General features: G+C 37.0%; 1 pseudogene; it reads left to right on the top strand.

The window, feature by feature from the left end:
• The first annotated feature begins 928 nt into the window (after positions 1-928).
• LOC110735829 lies at positions 929-3335 on the top strand (annotated as a pseudogene).
• Positions 3336-7444: the final 4109 nt, after the last annotated feature.

Here is a 7444-nt window from a genome sequence, read left to right as displayed (position 1 = left end):
GTGCATACCTAATGAATTCAAGAATCAATTACTTATTGGACTGAACCATAACAAAGTTTACACATAGAAATAGGAAAAGCATAAATTGTACATCATCACAAATTCACAATAACTTGACAATATAACTTGACAAGTGTAATCGGAAAGTGTAAGTTTTGAAAAAGACTAACTCACATTAAAGTATTTAAAAAAGCAGATTAAAAGTTACCCAAAAGATATAACAAGTTTTCTCAAAACTATTAAAAGTTACTTTGAAGGTCTTATATCAAATAAATATTGCTTACTCTGTATTTTTCTCATTAAATTACTTTAAATGTGTAAAAATGATCATATTACTCTCTTTAGAACTCATAATATGTGTCTATGTAAATCACCTCTTTAAGTACAATGAGAATAAATTCAAAACAAAAGTTACCATGAAATTAGTTTATTAATGTTACATATAAAATAATAAAAGTTAATCTATAGTTGAATGTCTTTCAATAAAGTTAATGAATACTTACTATCTATTATTCCATACAAAACTTACACAAAACAAATTTGCTATCCCCATTGGGAATTCATTTTATTGTCTAATTCACAAAGTGATTTCATTCAAGTTGTTTTCCAACTATGTGCAAGGTAAATTTGTCATTCAAATTGATTGAGTGTCATGATAATGGACTAATGGTACTAGTTTAATGTCCTATTAATTGACTTAGTTTATTCAAGATAAAGTTAGAATGGTGTACGTTTAGGATCTAACTATACTTGACACTTCACACTTGACACTTGACACTATAGTCTTTGTTGGGAATTTGGATCAATTATTTCTTATAAGAGCAACAAACTATTTCTCTAGTTCACAAAGCAAGAAACACCCAACTTACTAGAGTCATATCCCAAGTGTGAAAGAATAAGGAATTGCTCCCTTTTATTCATCTAAGCAATGGTCTGGCTTTGTTCTAACACTCGCCCCATCTTACTATTAATACTCCTACAATCATTATTTACAGCAACCCAAAATAGTGGTAATATATCAGTAGGCCAATCACTTCCTATCACCATCAATGGCTCTCCATGGCTTTCACCTTCGGGTGATTTTGCTTTTGGCTTTTTCAAACTTCCTGACTACAGCAACCTCTTCTTGCTTTCCATTTGGTATGCTAAGATTTCCGATACTATTGTTTGGTAAGCAAATAATGGTACTCATGTGCCTAAGGAATCAACAGTAAAGATTACTGCAAATGAGGGTCTTCTTAGTGACCCTCAAGCTCACAATATATGGAACTCCTCTAATGAGTTGGCTAGCACTGGGGTGGGCTACGGTGTCATGAATGATACTGGACATTTCGTTCTCAAAATAAGCAACAACAATGATCCTGTTTGGTAGAGCTTTGATCTTCCCACATACACCTTGCTACCTGGCCAGCTTTTGAAAATAAATGGAACGATTACCTCAAGGCGGTCAAAGACTAGTTTTGGTTAGGGGAGGTTACAGTTAAGTCTAATCCTTGATGGAGTGTTTTTCAACACCAGGGACCTATATACTGGCCATGCCTATGATCCTTTCTATAATGTTAGTGGTAACATAACTCAAGATGACCCAAATAAGGCAAGTCAGGGTTTGATCTTTAATGAGTCGGGGTATATGTACTTATTAGTGAAAGATGGCTCAACATATGATCTCATACCAGCCATCAAAAGACTCCAAGCAACAAAATATTATCATAGAGCAACTTTGGAATATGATGGGGTCTTATCATTTTATACTGTCCCAAAAAGTTCTGCTGATGATGGTTGGTCGACATTTTGGTACCAGACGACACATGCAATACTAGCAGTCCAAATGGCACAGACAGTGGAATTTATGGGTTTAATAGCATTTGCAGCTAGCCTTGGTTATAATCTAAGGCCAATATGTAGCTGTCCAGAAGGTTATTCTCTGCTAGATCCCAATTATACATATGACAGCTGTGTGCCAAATTTTAAGCTAGGTGTTTGTCCTGTAGATGGCCAAGGTGATGTCCAAGATGACTATACGTTGATAAAGCATAACAACACCAATTTTCCACATGCTGATTATGCATGTCAAATACCTATCACTGAAGAGAATTGTAAACGCTCTTGTCTAAACGATTGTTTTTGTGCGGCTGCTCATTATAATGAACATTTTTCCAGATGTCGGAAAAAGAGGATACCACTCTCAAACGGAATCACGGGATCCCGTGTGAGAGGGACAACTTATATTAAGGTTGCAAAAGCTAAAACATCCAACCTATTTGATAAGAAAGCTGCACCCTTAGCCCTATTGGATAGTTCTGTAAGTGTGAATTTTATCCTCTTAACTACTATTGTCTTAGGAATTTTGATCTAGCATAGAAAAAATGGCTTCAGATGTCATGCTCAACCTCAGAAGATTACTTTAGTGAGTTCACTAGCATCCATTGTTTTAGTTACAAGGAACTAGAACAGGTTACATATCGATTCACACGAGAAATTGGACATGGGGCTTTTGATGTTGTCTACAAGGGATATATAAGCGCACAAGGTGTCCCTCTTTATGGTGTTGTTATAAAGTTAGATCGAATATCTAGGGATGCGGATAAAGAGTTTGATACTGAGGTGAATGTAATTGGACAGACTCATCACAAGAATCTAGTTCGATTCATAGGATTTTGCAAGGAAGGTGGTCAGCGCTTACTAGTATATGAATATATGAGCAATGGGACACTGGCAGATTGTCTTTTTGGTGGTTTGAGGCCAAGATGGACTGTGAGGGTTAAAATTGCTCAAGGGATTACACAGGGTCTCTTGTATTTGCATGAGGAGTGCGGCAGACAAATCATCCATTGTGATATAAAGCCTCATAACATACTACTTGATGAAACTCAGAATGCCTGTATTTCAGATTTTGGGTTGGCAAAGCTTTTGGATCTAAATCAAACACAAACAAATACAATAATTAGAGGAACAAAAGGATATGTTTCCCCTGAATGGTTCAGAAATAAGCCAATCACTGTAAAGGTAGATGTTTATAGCTATGGGATTCTATTATTAGAGATCATATGTTGTCAGAAAAGTGTATGCATGGAGTTCTTTGATGAGCGAGGAGCAATTTTGACAGATTGGCATTTGAATGCTACCAATCTAGCAATTTAGACTCTCTTCTTAATGATGACAACGAAGCACTCATAGACAAGCCACAACTAGAGAGGTTTGTAATGGTTGCTCTTTGGTGTATCCAATATAATCCAAGCCTTCGACCTACAATGAAAAGGGTTGTGCAGATGCTTGAGGGCACCACTGAAGTGGCTAGCCCCCCATGTCCAACCTAATTTTCAATTACCTGTTAACTATGAGCCTTTTGGGTCATTGAGCTTAAGCCTTAAACATATGTTTTCTTCATTATCACTTAATTATACATTACTAGTTCTTACCATGTACCACAGTACCACTAGCTTCTAATATAAACAAAAGAATTAGTATATTAATTGTTTCTAGTGTTATTTATAAGCAATAAGATCATGGTCATGTATGGTAAGTGTTGATGCTTGGTTTTATCAATTTAGTGTCTAGTTCTCGTATAAATGATTAAGGTTCATGCATACAACAAGGCATTAGGGACACAAATGAAGCAGATGCTTTGTGGAAATTATCATGCTTCCAAAGGAAAAAGCGCAACTAATTTGCATCTGGCACAAATGAATTATCTCAGTGGATAGCACTCCCCCCCTTGGCTGGGCCCAGAGGTCAGGGGTTTGATCCTTCCTTCCCCCCCCCCCCCCCACCAAATGCTTTTATCTTAAGAAAGACAGGTGTGGGGGCCACTTGTGTACATTTCTGTAAAAAAAAAAGAATGTAAAGATCAGCTACGCTCCAAATTGTTTTGCCTTTGATTAGGAAGTACAGTATTCCAAGAGTTGAGAAGAGGGGTTTTTTTAATAGCTCATTTTTAGTAATTTTCATCTTTGATCTGCTGCACATGTGCTTGTTATTTGTACCACTAGAAGCTCATGCCTAAGCAATATTATCAAAAGCACTAAATGGAATAACATATTTGGAAAAAGCCACTGTTGCAGGTCTCCTTGCACACACACAGACACACACTCTTCAAACAACACGTTTATAGTTATTTTCATTGAGAAATAGAAAAGATTTCTTTTCCATATAAGATGAACAGAATAACAGATGGCAAGAATTAGGACAGAACTACATACCTTTCACACACTTTTAGCTCCAATAACCTCATTAACAAATGTATTGCTTCAACAATTCAACTGCAATTGTTGCATCCTTCATTTTTTCTGATTTTGAATTGACAAGGGGATGGAACCACAGGTTTCCTAGCTTTCTTATTGAACAAGAAAGGCTAGCTTCAGACATTGCAAATCACCATCTACCAACGGAGTCGTACCTTATAGAATTATGAGCTAAAATAAACAAAAATAGTAAGAGGAGAAAATATAAGTAATTTTCGAGTCAAATTAAATGATTCCATTTTAATCTTTAAAGCAGCTAAAACTTTAAAAGAGACTTAGGGATTGAAAGAGCTACAATGTTTAAATGAATTAGCAACAAAAGGGTTACAAGTTGCTGAATTTTGTTCCTCAAAGTACAACAGCTCTTACTTATTAACTGTGGAACTTTTGAAAATACAAAACGGCGCAAACAAGCAAGGAAAAGAAATTATTTGCTTTCTTAGTAGTATCATGAAACTATAAGATGAAGATTGTAAATACTCCATTAGTTTTTATCTCATAATCTACTAAGTTTACAGCTGTGATTCTGTGCAATATTAAAGGTGAAAAAGTCACAATGAGTTTGATCCTTGTCACGACGAAACAATTAGCCTTTGCTTCCAAAATCAAAAATAAAACACAACAAAATCAGAGGAAAAAAAAGGTTTAAACAATAATTTTAAACATAAGATATGTGAGAACACATTGACTCATTAGACATTCTCTTCCCGGTCATTGCCCCAAATCAACGTCCTAAATATGCAATGTTTCATACAATATCAACTTGTAATTAAATGCAAAGCATTCAATCAACAAATATATAGAAATTGTAAGAGTGAAAATGCTTGAATATATAAATCATGAAAACTTCAAGATTTGCTCCATTTGTACAACATTATCAAAGAGATGATAAAAATCAAACTGTAATAAAGTTATTAGACATGTGTAACGAAAGTAGCCAGGCTTCAGATATATTACAAATTAATGCTATCACACTTCAAACTATGCTTTCAGTATGTAGCTAAGGTGTCCATGACCCTTAATTGTTAGTTATCTTATTATAAAAGTCAAGAAAAAATTTATGGCATGAAAACCTATTGATAGACAACAAGTAGATAAGAGACAAGCATAAATCATTGTCTTTCCTTTTATTCTACTATTCGACCAACAAAATATGACCTTGGTTTGCCATGTCCTATACTCTTGATCACTTAATGTATCAGACGACTGGCTAGGTTCTTCCACCAAAGCTTTAACATGTAAGCCCTATTAAAAGTACTAGCACACCTAATACCCAAACCTCCTTCCTCTTTAGGTCTAGCAATTTTTTCCCACCCCTCAAGATGAATCCCTCTACTAGAGTCCCCTTTTCCCCAAAGAAAGTTGCTGATTTTTTTGTTGAAGGATTTGAGAGTGTGTTCAGGAATGAGTAAACACTGCATATAGTAGTTAGGAAGAGTGTTGAGGACAGTATTCACAAGGCAGAGTTCAGCCCTAGATAGAAACTTAGACTTTCCAGGTGGCTAGCTTTGAGAGGATTTTTTGAGATATGAACTCCACTTTTGCTTTGGAAGGGCTGGTGCTAGAGATTGGAAATCCTAAATAAGGACTCAGATCTTCGGTTTCTTTGATGTTGATAGAATCAGAGAATAATTTTCTATGAGCAAGAGAAGTGTTTTTTGAGAAGAAGACCTTATTCTTAGCATTACTTATAGACTGCCAGAAATATCACAAAATTGATCTAGCACTTCCTTTAGCACCATGATATTTTCAATTGAGGTTTCCCCAAAAAGCAATATATCGGCAAAAAGCAAGTGGGAGATCGGAGTGGTCTTATTCCCCATACAGAAAGGAGTCCATACCTTTTTATCAACAGCTTCATGGATCAAATTGGAAAGTATTTCCATAGCAATGATAAAAAGGTATTGTGACATGGGGTCGCCTTGGCGAATTCCCCTAGATGGGGAAAACTATCAGTAGGAATGCCATTAACAAGCACAGAAGAAGACACAGAAGAAATACAACTCAAAACAAGTGTTGATAAGTATATTAGGTGACTCGTACTTCGTAGCTTTGTCCGCCCGATCGGGCGGACATTGCCCGGTCTGACCGGGCGGAAGAAGAAGAGGTGCCTGGCAAATTCGTTGAAGAAGCTGCTCTCGCGCCCGACCGGGCGAGCCTTCGCCCGATCGGGCAGACCTTGCCCGGTCTGACCGGGCGGTGGGGGTTGGATACGTTGAAGCATTCGTATGGAGTTTTCTTCTCGCGCCCGATCGGGCAGACCTTGCCCGGTCTGACCGGGCGGAGAAGGAAAAATGCGGAGACGCGGATTTTACGATTTAAAGTTATCTTTTATGTTATCTTTTTGCCCAAGTATCTTTTATTTTAGGAATTAATATAAAACCTCCCTAATATTAGTATAAGGGTTAAGAGAGAGAGAGTGAGAGCCGTTCTTGAGAAATACAAGAATCATCTTTGTAATCTTTGCAGTTTATAGTGAAATCATTCGATCTCGGTGCCCGTGGACGTAGCTATCACATCGATAGTGAACCACGTAAATTCTTGGTGTTGTTCTTATTGTTTGCATTGAATTTCTTTATTGTTTTCTTGTTTGTTTTCGACCTTTGCTTCCGCTGTCGCACAACAATTGGTATCAAGAGCTCAGGTTCAATCCTTGGAGAGTTTCTTGAAGATAACAATGGCAGGAGATTCAACAATAAGAATTGAGAAGTTTACCGGGAAAAATAGTTTCGGGCTATGGCAAATTAAGATGAAGGCTCTGTTAAAACAACAGCAGATATGGCGTCCGTTGGCTCCAAAGAGTACTACTTCGGAGTCAGGAGACGGACCGACTGACTCGCAGTTAGAAGTTATGGAAGAGAAGGCACACTCTACCATATTACTTAGTCTTGATGATCAAATCATCACGGAGGTTGCTGATCAGGAAACGGCGGCTGGATTGTGGCTGAAGCTGGAGTCATTGTATATGACTAAGTCGTTGACCAACAAATTATTACTGAAACAGCGGTTGTTTAGCCTCCGGATGCAGTCAGGTACTTCCTTACGGGAACACCTAGAAAAACTTAACTCTATTTTGCTTGATTTACGTAATTTAGATGTTAAAATTGATGATGAGGATGCTGCGTTGATTTTACTTGTATCTCTACCGTCTAGCTTTGAGAATTTTGTAGAGTCTTTTGTTGTTGGTAAGGATTCTATAACCT

The sequence above is a fragment of the Chenopodium quinoa genome, unplaced genomic scaffold (assembly GCF_001683475.1).
Source record: "Chenopodium quinoa cultivar QQ74 unplaced genomic scaffold, ASM168347v1, whole genome shotgun sequence".
NCBI lineage: Eukaryota > Viridiplantae > Streptophyta > Magnoliopsida > Caryophyllales > Amaranthaceae > Chenopodium > Chenopodium quinoa.
Note: the sequence above shows the minus strand (reverse complement) of the source record. Positions and strands in the feature narration are given on the sequence as shown.